The sequence below is a fragment of the Gymnoscopelus braueri genome, assembly GCF_963280865.1.
Source record: "Gymnoscopelus braueri genome assembly, chromosome: 14".
NCBI classification, from domain to species: domain Eukaryota; kingdom Metazoa; phylum Chordata; class Actinopteri; order Myctophiformes; family Myctophidae; genus Gymnoscopelus; species Gymnoscopelus braueri.
In genome coordinates this window covers 31,950,252-31,963,994 of record NC_137619.1, presented here as the reverse complement: position 1 = coordinate 31,963,994, position 13,743 = coordinate 31,950,252, and positions in this window count along the sequence as shown.

The window sequence follows — 13,743 nt, the reverse complement described above, 5'->3', positions numbered from 1 at the left end:
CGGTTAACTTACTACTTTTTCCCCTCTAAAAGAAATCTCTTTGCTGAAAAATAGCCGATGTACAAGCTCACAATGCACTGCGTTGGGTTGCAACGTGTTGTGAGCTTAGATCGCCTATTAGGACATGCCCAGAATAGGGATGCTAGGGTTTATGTGGTTAAATTTCAAACTTGGGTTTACCTTGGAGTATTTTTTTTAATTTTTTGGTAGTTTAATAACTAATTTCTTTCTCACATGGATACAAACCACACCTCTCAGCACCTCTCCTTTTTAAAAGATTTTCAGCCCAGGCAGCTTTCATTACAGTTTTACATATTACAAGTCATTGGCTTTTTGTATTTTAAAGATGCTCATATGACATTGTTCAGGTTTGTCACTATGCAGAATGAATGCAGAGTGTTTGATGACCACAAGTCAATGAATGAGCTAAATAAATAATGATTTGACACACATCAAGATGTACAGTATATCGCATATATGTGATGTTGTCAAGTTCATTTTATACCAGGTAAACTCAATGTGCTTCACTTAAAAAAGAACAAAAAAAACCCAATAAAGCCCAAACAGACACAAATTACAGCCACCATCCCCATCCACCTGCACACAAAATAATTTGTAAAACACTACCCATCCACAAATTCTCTATAGTGCTTCCATTCTGAGATTCTTGGATCAGCCACAAGAGGGCAGCTTAACCAAAGAACATGAACGACTATAGCCTATACTGTCTTATACACTCTCAGAGTTACAGACCCATAAGGGTCCATTTATGTACACAGTACACTCTCAGAGTTACAGACCCATAAGGGTCCATTTATGTACACAGTACACTCTCAGAGTTACAGACCCATAAGGGTCCATTTATGTACACAGTACACTCTCAGAGTTACAGACCCATAAGGGTCCATTTATGTACACAGTACACTCTCAGAGTTACCGACCTGTAAAATTGAGAACCAGGGCTCTAAAGCAGTGTTTCTCAAATGGGGTAACGTGTTCCTGTAGAGGTATGCAGAGGTACAACGGGGGATATGTGAAAGAAAGTGGGAAATAGAATAATTTATTTTATGTTATGTTTAATGATAAAACACTGACAAACTTTGTGAGACCTGCTTATCTAACTTGTTAAAACAAATTAAAACAAAAACGTGACTCTCACATCTCTTACAATGTATACTTCTTTGCCATTATGCCGTTTTATTTTGAAAATATTGACGTCAAAACTGGACTTGAGCTGAAATGCTAATGGCCACGGTTTTAAAAGAAATCTACTCAGGAGGCACCAATTCTTGCTGCTTAGTAAGTGAGCAGCCATGGGAACCAACGGTTGCTGACCCCATAGGTCAGGAGCCTATCTCCTGTTTCCTTAGCGTGAGGCAGCTTGATGTACAAGTACATGCGTCATGACATGGACATGACGCTAGTATGTCGCAGGGACTTACTCCCTATCCAATACTTGATGCTGAGTGCACTAATTCTCTCTCCATTTCTTATTTGTAATGTTATATTCTTCAAAAGGTGGGTCATCATTCATTCATAGCATCCTATATACAAGCTGGAAAATATTGTAGTTGGGTCATGTGGTAAAGGGGGTAGGCTACTTGGATTCAGAAATCAGGAAAAGGGGGTACTGAAGACAAAAACAATGGTTGAGAACCACTGCTCTAAGTGGTTCTCAAACCTTTTCATGTCAAGGACCGCCAAGGACCCCTAAATTGATATGAATCTGGCCACGGACCACCTTCTCAAAAACATTTTGTGCCAGGGACCTCCAGAAGAAAAGATTTGAGTTGAAAATGTTACAAATATATATATAAGATTTGCACACATTTTCAAGATTTTTCAAAAATAGCAGATGTAAGCTCATAGCGCGTCACTTCGCTATGAGCTGGTAGATCTGCAATTTTTTAATAGCCAAACTATAAAATATGTTTAAAGTGGTTAAAATGATTGTGATGCTGTATTAACACATTTAGCTGGGGACCCCCTGGAACCTCCCCAAGGACCCCTGGGGGTCCCCGGACCCCACTTTGAGAACCACTGCTCTAAAGGACCAGTTCCGGAGCTGATGAGCCTGATTAATCTGCCTTTTTTGGTGTGCGACACTGGCAAGCAACCGAGTAAAAATCACCCTTTTGCACGAGATGCTGTTGCCCATAGCATGATGAAAGTCAATTATGGGCAGAGGCAGAACACATAGAAACCTTAGTGCTTGGGGGGCTATACTGTAAACAGTGCCATTATGCAATGTTGTCAACACATGGTGATGAGAACACAGGTCTAAATGAATTCCTGGACTTATTCCAGCAAAATCCGACTTATTTGAATTTCATGAAGCTGCTTAATCCAACAAGGTGTAAGGAGTATGCGTGTGGCATTTGAGCTCCGCTAAAGTAGGCCTACAACACGTATTCCTTCATTTAAGCACTGTCATCTCGCTTGTAAAAACGAGCTGTTGTGGTGTAGTGAAATGTCAACGCGTCACAGGAGCAGTCGGTGGGAAGGATGAATGTGGTCTTTATATTCTCCTGGTACTTTGTAAGTTTGTCTCCTCCATTTTCATTACAGTGTGAGTCAAAAGAATCCACAGTGCAGTAACCACCAGGACAGAAGACAAAACTATGCAAGTTGAATCCTTCATCCTTGCCCATGGTGCCTGACTGGCTGGCATGCATGAATAAGTTAACTCAATAACTTACTGGAAAAGAATGTCACAGCTTTACCCTCTTAAATTATGATCATAATATTCGGTTTAGTTACTCAGGCAACTGCACAATCTTATAATTACTGTCGCTTGAGAAAATTGTCACACTCAAACTGTGCCATACTGATTGGTAGTCTGTACTACTGATTTCCATTCAAAAGTCAGGTCAGGTGTCAAATGTGTCTATTTTGGGAGTATGGCCACTGATTGTTAAACTGATTCAAGTGATTTATTCAAGTGATTTGGGGAGGCTGATGAAAACAATCAATTGATTACAGCATGTGCATTTACACTCTTAACTGGCTGCATAAACAATGGCAGGGTCTCAGGGTCTGAGGAACATCACTAGCCTGGTTCTAGACCATGGACCCTGCCCACTCTCTGAGTGGACTGCCAGTCTGATAATCAGGCTAGAATCACGACTGCAGTGGCAATTGGTTAAAGAGAGTTTGCCAGGGATGGCTCTCTTCTTGTGATATTGACGGTAATCCTCCAGGATTGGACAGGCGGAGCAAAGAGATAAGGTGTCTTTTGACTTTCTCTCATTTTATCAAGGACTTCGGTGAAGATGTGTGTGTGTGCGCGTGAGTGTGTGCGTGCGTGCGTGCGTGCGTGCGTGCGTTCGTGTGCATGTTCACATACGTATGCGTGTATATATGTTTGTGCATGTGTGTTGGCGCCCAGTATACTATATATATATATATATATAGTATGTGCTTGTGGGCTAAGATGACATTAAGTATGGTTATCGTGTCTTAAAGACACTGCCAGTAAGAACCTATTAGTGATTCATGTTTATAAACCTCCTTATTACCAACCAGATAGTTTAATATTAGATTATAATTAGTCCATCCATCCATGTGGGCAATCCAGGTGTCATAGCAGCATGTAAACAGCACACACACGCGCGCACACACACACACACACACACACACACACACACACACACACACACACACACACACACACACACACACACACACACACACACACACACACACACACACACACACACACACACACACACACACACACACACACACACACACACACACACACACACTTAAAAACATGAAACTCTATTATACATTCTCTGTGAGCTGATCTGGTCATTTATAGAGCATATCCACTAACTGAATGGCTTCAAACAGAAAACAGCACTAAAACCAAAGGAAAAGCTGTTGCCTATTCTGGGAGGAACATTCGCCAAAAATATAGCAGATCTACAAGCTCGCAACGTGTTGTAAGCATGTAGAGCGGCTATTTCAGCTACTTATGTGCTACACTCTTGCGACGAAGTAGGGCAAAAAACATAAAAAGTTGAAATATAGAGATACATGGTTTCTACCCAACGGCGATGATATGATGAAGTGACTGAGACAGCCACACGCGTGGGGGCGGGGAGCATTGCTTCCCGCAAGGCCTATTAGGTCCATTTTCCTCATGGCCACCCAGCAGTAGCAACAACAATCATCGTCATAGGAAGGCAGCCTGTATTGCTTCCCACTTTCGGGGACAAATGCAGAGAGAAACTGTAAAAATGATTAACGTCTGTCTGTGTTCTGCTAGGCCTCAGTTAAGTTCAATTCCTGCCAGAAGACACTCATCCAGCAACCTCATTTGACAACACAATAGACAGTGCTGGCACACTACTGGGGGGGCGGTGGGGTATGCCGTTGGGCACCGGCCTACACGGCACACGCATAGTATATTACATAAAGGCCATGGTGTCATTATGGTTATCCATATGGAATATGGTTGTGCAAAGGTCAGTGCCATGATTTGCTGCGAGATTCCAAGTTGATATACTGTAGATATAATTCTATTTATGCATTGTAAACATACTGCATCATAATCTGCTTACAACACTGTATAAATACAGTTACATGAACTTATAAGTACTGAATTATGCTTTATGCCAATAATAACACATTTTATAATGACTTAAACGGTAAAGAATCACACACCGTCCACCTCCATCCAACTCTACATTGAGAGGACCATCTCCAATCACCACCCACGCCTATAGGTCAGGATGTGGAGACGGTGGACACCTATAGTCCAAGTTCCTGGAATGAACAGAGCATGTTAAGACCACACAAAGGTTAAACTGGAGGGAAGGATGAGAATGAAGCTGGATGCTATCCTGATGACCCCTCTCCTCCCCTCTATTGTGTGCTAGTGGGGATGAGGAGCACGTTCAGCCACAAACTCATCGTCCCCCCGGCACAAAACAAAGCGACTCGGACAGTCCTTTGAGCCAAGCAGCCAACAGGCTCCAAACAAAGCCTGACCGCAATATGTTCCGTTCTGTTTTTGGATTACTGACTCCTGCTTGACTTAGGCACATTTTACATGGACTACTGTGATGCACACTACAGAACCATGGCAGATGCCTGTGGAGGGTGACTGCTGTAACGATTTATTTGTTGATATATTGTATATTTACTTTTCATATTCACTGTTGATGAACTTTGCATAAATTATTATCCAGATATCCACTCTTGTAGGCCGGACGACCTTGTACATACTGTACATCAATAGTATGTAATTTGTCTGACTATTTTAAGTCAGGGTAGATATAAAAAACACGGTTTTCCATTTTATCAGACAGAGTATCTGTTCAAACTTTATCAACATTCTAAAGTTTCAACTTTGGTTGGGCCTGTAGATACAGAGAGTTTGCGTCATTATTAATCTGACAACGGGGACATACTTCAGTCTCAAAGCCATGAAGAGAAATTGTCATTTTGGACATTAAGCCTAATTGGACAGTCAAACCCGTTTGATCCCTGTTGACATCAAACAGGCCATTAGAATAGGAGTGACCATGCAGCATATTTATATCACACTCTAACCACCTCTCCCTGCAGAGTGGTTAAGTTGGTGACATTACCGTACAGTAAAATCAGTGAAAATGTTCATTGTCTCATTTCAGTCTGTGATGCCATGATTAAGTAGGCTACTGTATAATGTACGCCAGTGTTTCCCAAACTGGGGGTCCCCAAATTATTTTGGGGGGTCCCCAGATAATTAGCTTAATGTGAAACATTGTTTTCTCATTCACTGATATTTTGGGGGGTCACGGCTTGAAAAGTTTGGGAACCCTTGTTGTACGCGATTGGTCTTATACAATATAGCAGTATTGTTTCAGGCTGAAAAAAAGGTGTTAACAAAGTGGAATTCAATTGTAGCTTAAACTAGGATATTTTCACTGCAGGCTAAACACACAGGATTGGAGAAAAGCCATCACATTTGGATCAAAAATTTTGATTTGTGTTTGTTCATGTGTGAATCCCAGCTGAGCTGTCAGACACGACCTATAAAACATGATCAAACACAAGTACTTTCCCTGAACTGCGTGTACCTGTCTCTTTTTGGTGCTCTTGTCATCTGCTCACTTTGATTAAGAATAGTCTTCAAACACTGCACACATACAGCAGGTTACTAAACTTTGGGGGGCAGGGAAACCATGGCAACTCCTGTTATAGTTTATTCCCAGGAGGAGAGGACTATACTTGTTCATGCAGATTGGGTCTGCCAGAAGATACTTTTTCTAATCGTCTCTGTCGGGGGAAACCTAATATGTCCAAAACCATAAATTTTCAGGTTTCAAATTCTAAAACAGCAAAAGCAGCAGATCTACAAGGTTGTGGATCTGTTACTTTTGATGCTTTTGTGTGACGCTGTAGTATGATCAAGTAGGGCATTTACGAAAAAAACACAAAAAAGTTAGAATATGGAGATAATAGGTTTCTGCCCGACAACGGCGTTATCGGATTAATATTCGAGTCAGACTGTTGATTGGCGTCCAAACGTGAACCAGATATAAAAAAAATATATTTTCAAAACAACATCAAATCAATAGTAGCCGTTCAATATTCATTCTCTTGATAACATGACTCATGCCAGGGAGCCATCTACTCTTTCTAGCTGATAAACTGATTTATTTTGAATAATGCCTATTTTATACTTAGTTGTGCACCGGGTGTTGCACCTAAAACAGCCTATCTAAGCTCAATACGCATCACACTGTGACGCGTTGTGTGCTTGTGGATATAGGCCACGTTCGATATTTTTAAAATAAAATGAATTGATGATGTGATTCACACATCAGTCAATGCGATGCAATGCGTTGTGACCTTGTATATCTGCTACTTTCACTACTTTTGTGCTACACTCTTGTATGAAGAAGTAGGTCATCAATTTACGAAAAAAACCTAAGAAGTTGAAATATGGAGATACAAGGTTTCTGCCCGAAAGCAATATCTTCATCCTACTTTCCTCTCATTACTGAGAAACATGGCCAGTTGACTGATGGTTTACATGAGGAGTCTGTTCTTCACAGCAGGAGATGATGTTCCCCCATCATGCCACCCCCAGTCGCCTGCTCTCTGTGTTCACAGAGTACTTGGGAATGTTTTTTTGCGTGGCTGTCATTAAGGGCTATAATTATTTTCCTCTGGGGATGTTGAGGCTGCACAATGAGTACTCCTCATTGGCAGGTGAAAAGAAGCGGCAGGCGATTCCATGTGTATCGGAGGAGGCATGTGCTTTCAATACCATCCCTATAGATGGGTTTCCGAGCGACATCATCACAGAGCAGAGTGCGCAATCTGCGCATGCCTGGGGTAGAACGAACTGGAAGCGCTCTTCACTCTGTTGTTGTGTTCGGGATTTAGATAGGCATAATGCTGCTATTATAGGCATAATAGGCATAATGCTGCTATTATATACAAACAGATCCAACTTCCGACAAATCATTTTTATTGAGTAAAGAAGATATTACAAACTGCATAATTTAATCTACTTTCATTAAACCCGGTGAAGACCATTTCTTTTATGAATGTACATTTGACTAGAGCTGCTGCGGGTAATATGGCCCTCTATAGGCTCACCCCTCCACTGCACACGCATCATCCTCTCATGTTTACAAACAGGAAACCCATCTATAGGACCAACCAGTCCTAAGACCAACCAGTAGGGGTCAGTACTGACACGACCGCACAAGTATGTGGGGATATCGGGAATGGGCACACTAAATTGGGCGAAAAAAATAATAATTGGCATACAAACAAAAAGAAAAGAAGAAAAATAAAATCCTTTCTATAAATCATTTATCCAGTTGTATAAACATGGCAGTGTTCTATACAGGATTCGAACCCGGGTCTACGAGAGACCACATTTCTACCACTGAGCTGAGACGGAATGTCTGCTTAGGCTCTGAGCTTTAGGCAGTACCACTTGTCAATCAGTAGTGGTTCTACCCGGACACAGGGTCTAAATGACTTAATAGAAGAGCAGGGAGACCTCCTCCTCCAACCACTGCAGTTGTACTAGTTATATTATCATAGGTTACTCTTCCGTTCAGATTGTATTTGATTCAGGATTGCAGCTTTAAAGGTAGTATTGTAAGTGATATCTTTTGGTTAAGATGAAACTTGTCTATGTTAAAAAGTTAAAGATCCATATTCCGATAATCATTGCTATAGAATGTTTGTTTTGATAATAGGGGTCTCCCCATCTACTTTCCAGGTCTTTAATAAACTGAATCCAATCAGGAGACAGTACCCCTTCATCAACCTCAATTAAATAGTGTTCCAGGTCATTACTTCCAATTTCACTTGTTTATTAATCTCAATAATCTGTATCCTGAGTTCCATCTCCTAATTGGATCAAATTGGTATGCCAACCTGAAAATGTGTTTTCTGTTTACTAAAGAGCTAGAGAGACAGGAAAGCCCCTGTTACTGAACAAACAGTGATTCTCACTCCGCCTTTTCATTTAAAAGACCCCCAGGTCCACATGCATTAGGCCACAGACCCCCACATTTGACACACGCTTTTATCTCTGGGACCCCAATCTACACTGTAAAATGTTAATTTAAACTCTGAGAGTGTACAAAAGAAACCCAAATGGACTCGTAAGGGTCCATCTGGTCCCATGTGTACACTCTCAGAGTTGCAGAACCTTAAGGCTCCATTTGGTTCCTAACTATCAGTCATTTAGCTGGGGAACCCTTGGAACCCTCTCAAAGACCCCTGGGGGTCCCCAGACCCCACGTTGATAATAACTGCTCTATAGCAATGATTACTATCAGAATCTAGAGCTATTTAACACTTACTTTAACAAAACAATATCACATACTGTAACTAAGGCAAGACATAAAAGCTTTAGCGCATTTGTTGTACAAAGCATGATTTGTTCAACATTGATATGTTGTATTGCTATAATGTTGCTTTAGGTTATACATCTGTACAGGGAAGTTTTCTATTATATAAATATCTGTATGGTCTGTAGAATCATACATACTGTATATATATAAAAAATACCTGATATCTTCCATGACACCATCAAGATGTTCTATAACCCCTGTTACTATAATAACTATTGTACAAATGTCTAGGGATTCCTACAATGTCTAAGTTGTGAGGAAAAAAGGGGAATAATTGGAAAAGAAAAAGGTGAGACCACATAAGACTAGCAGTCAGCAGAAAACACCCTCTTGACAGAAAATCCCAGGCATAAGTGACAGCAACACATCAACTTGGCAGATGTGTCTCAGATAGAGACGCACGTGTGTGCGTGCGTGCGTCTCTATCTGAGACACATCTGCCAATATGTTATATTGCTATAATCTTGCTTTAGGTTATAAATCTGTACAGGGAAGTTTTCTATTATATAAATATCTGTATGGTCTGTAGAATCATATATACTGTATATATATAAAAAATACCTGATATCATATCTTCCATGACACCATCAAGGTGTTCTATAACCCCTGTTACTATAATAACTATTGTACAAATGTCTAGGGATTCCTACAATGTCTAAGTTGTGAGGAAAAAAGGGGAATAATTGGAAAAGAAAAGGGTGAGACCACATAAGACTAGCAGTCAGCAGAAAACACCCTCTTGACAGAAAATCCCAGGCATAAGTGACAGCAACACATCAACTTGGCAGATGTGTCTCAGATAGAGACGCACGCACGCACACACGTGCACACACACACACACACACACACACAGCAACTTGGCAGATGTGTCTCAGAGACGCACGCACGCACACGCGTGCACACACAGCAACACATCAACTTGGCAGATGTGTCTCAGATAGAGACGTACGCGCGCGCGCACACACACACACACACACACACACACACACACACACACACACACACACACACACACACACACACACATTATTGCTACATTACCCTGAGCTGGTGCACACAGTTGTACCAAGTCTACCTCTGTCTCATGCTGGGAGGGAATACAATTACCTTTTCACTCATCATTATTCAATCACACTGTTCCATCTATTTCATAACCATCTGCATACATCTTCACCTCTCATACTCCATTGATTTTTCTTCTGACTTGTTTCTTTTCAGTTTTTTCCCTTGCTGCTCTATCCTCTCTCTGTCCCCCCTTTTTATCAGCAGAAATTGTTTCCTTTCCTTTACACCTGTAAATCTGTGATGTGACACTATATTTCTTAATTGAACTGATTGATTGAACCGTGTTACATTTGTTTTCCTAAACGCCAGTACCGTAGTCAGGCTCATTAATTATCAGAGGAAGCCTGGCTGCCGTCAGCATATTGCTCGTTCTGACAGCCCAGCATGCTGAGATGCTCAATGTGTAGCTTGTCCACAGTTATTGGGACACGCCTACAGATGCTTTCAATCATACAGTTTTGCATAACACCATTTTCCTCAATCCCTTAAGACCAGGAATGCATCCGTGTCATTTTAGATTTCAGCTATAACCAATATTTCATACTTTGTCTATAAAAAAATAGCAGATCTACAAGATCATAGCTTGTAAATCTGCTATTTTTGAAAAACATTGAACATTTGTGCAAATGTTTGAATACATATCTTTTTTGGAAACAACATTTATAACTCAAATCTTTGCTTCTGGAGGTCCCTGGAACAAAATAATGTTCGCTTTAAAAACTACATATTCAAAGATTTTGGCCATTGGCTATTAAAGAAATTGCAGATCTACAGGCTCATAGCGTGGCACTCGGTGCCGCGCTACTATGAGCTTGTATATCTGCTATTTTTGAAAAGCAAAAGACATCTAAAATGACACAGATGGGTTTCCGGATTGAACGGGTTAACCAAAGAGAGTTTGATGGCAGGGAACCGTTTCTTCTGAAAAGCATATAGTTCACCCCCAAAAAGAAGACCCTTTCATTATCTACTCATGGACACATCCTCATGCCAATTGTCAGCCCTATTGAGCATTTGCACTTGAGAATAATCATCCTTTTCATCTTGTGAGCTCGCCTGTCCGTTTGACCTTTGTGAAAGAGGCCTACAAAGGGACTCCATTGACTCCAAGCCTACATGCTCTGTTGAAGTATCACCAAATGAAATGACCTGATGGATTTCCCCCTAAGCCACATCTTCTAAAGGTGGCTGAAATAATGATTGTGTGGATCAGGTTTATTCCGTGCCTTTGTAACAGAGAGTCCCAATCCCCCTCATTGGATTTTGTCTAGCCTGTATCTCTGTCACCTTTGTCCCCTTTTCAGACTGCGGCTTAAAGGGGAATACCACCATTTTTTCTCCCAACATTAAACGATGTCATTTATATATCTTAGGGCTGATGTTTTGAAATAAGAAAAAGTTCCCCACCTTCTGTGCAGCCTAGGGCATTTTTGGGGTCATGTGGTCTGCATCTAGAATGGGGATTTTACCTCTAGCTCAAACATCGTGGCTTCAAAATAAACTTAAGACCTGAGTTGATTATTTATCAACAAGTACTATGTCTTGTGAAACAGAATATATAATCATAAGATTTACTTGCAAAGCGATTATATTCTCTCTTGTGGATATGCGGAAGTATAGGGAGCCTCTGAAGAACCCCTTCCAGCGGGCTAACGTGATGACGTCTCTAAACGAACGTGATGATGTTTCTAACAGAGTCGGCCAGAGCCTTCCAATGAAGTGCCAGAAGGTCATCGCGTTATCACGTTCGTTTAGAAACATCATCATGGGCCCGGACGGTTGGCGTAACCGTCTGGGCACCTAGGCTGGTAATCCGCAGGTTCGACTCCCGATCCCGACGGCCTTTGCTGCATGTCACTCCCCATTTTCCTGTCAGCCTACTGTCCTATCAATAAAGGCATACTGTAAAAGCCAAAAAAATAAATAAATAAATAAACATGTTACCAGTCCAAATAAATGTATTTACCTCACGGGGGATTTCCCTGCATTTCCGCACAAAAGTAATACATTCTTTACAAAAGTAAAGAATAATCACTTTATGAGTAAACCGTTTATAATGGCATATGATATGATTATATATTCTGTTTCACAAGACATACGGTAGTACTGTACTTGTAGATAATATAACTCAACTGGCTGAAGTCTCTAAGTTTATTTTCAAGCCACGCTGTTTCATATAGTAAAATCCCCATTCTATACTGCAGGCTGCCAAGAGGGCAGTCCAAAGACTACTTCTTCCATCCGTCACTGATTACATGACCTTAAAGTATAACTAGACGCGTCGCAATTCTGGGAAATTGCAAAGTGTGGTTGCGCCGACGCCGGTCGCCAGTCGCCGGTCGCGGTCGCCGGGACTCGAGGGATACGCCGGGAGGAATACCGTCGGAGGACACGCAACGTGCCATTCGAATCGGGTGTTGATCGCATCCCGCCGCGTTCGTGATATGTGCCGTTTTGATTTTAAGAAATAGGCCCCTCCCACTAAAGAAATAGGCCCCGCCCACAAATGTAACGGCACAATTAGTCACGTCACTCCTGAGATCACTTGTGTTTCATTTTGAATGGATTGATCCCCCCCAAGATCATGTTTTTGCGTCAAATGGTTACGTTTTGTGCATTTGTGGCGCCCCCTATTGATCAAAGTGGAAATGCTTTTATTTGTTGAGTAAACCACCCTTGACATGTGATTAAAATTTGGGATTAACTGGCCGTTTCCTTCGAAATGTTTTACCTTTTTTGTAAAACAGGCCCCTCCCGCTAACTTTGGAAGCCATTTACGGACGAACGGTATGGACTATCAAAATTCCGCTTGTTTATCGCATGGGTCCAGAAATCATGTGTACCGAATTTTGTGAAATTTGGACAAAATATGTGGGAGGAGGAGCTAAAACTGTGTTTTGAAGAAAATTCAAAATGGTGGAAAATCTATCCTGACGCAAATGGGCGTGGCCCATATGGGGAGTTGCGTCATGACCCAAGGAATCTAGGGGATTTTGTTTTATTCTACGACCCATGGTTCAAGAGTTATAGGCCAAAACGTAAAGTGGGCTGTTATAGCGCCACCATGTGGCTGACTGGTGTAATTATTTTGTAAATAATTTGGCAATAAACTATGAACCTTCCCTCCAAGTGTCGTAGCTGTAGCCCTTACCGTTTCCGAGAAAAAATACTTGAATGGGAGTTTTTTCATTTTCCCATTAAAGTGGATGGGGAAATTTAATGCACTAATAAATCAATATCAATTAAAGTATGTAACCAATCTCTTAGCAAAGTACAAGCACAGGATTCCCGGTGAAGCCGGTCATTTTGACATATGGCACTAAATTGGGAAAAATAAACTGTGGGAGAAATAGCGGCTGAAAATAAAGTTTATCTAGAAATAAAGTTCATCTATTACTATAGTCTGGTTTCCCTATTCGGGCAACCACACTAATGACATAGTTTAATGAGAAATGGGGGAAAATGGGTGGTATTCCCATTTAACAAGTGTCCATATATGGTCAATGATGTATGTTCTCATCTTGGGTCATTTGCATGATGTCACCATATTCTTACACAACACCTCAATATGCCTGTCCAGAATCAGTGGAGGGTGTTTGTTATTCAACTTGCATTAAAATAACATCCTTGAAAGGTGTTATTTTAAACCTCTTTTGTGCAAGTTTAGACATGCCCCTCTCTGATCTCTATAATTGTGCGATGGGATTTTGAGCAAAGTAGGTCTTCCTGCTGCTGTATGTAAGTGGTTACATCACCTGCAACCTTCACATCAGCTGGCCAGCTAATGGAGGGTAATGAA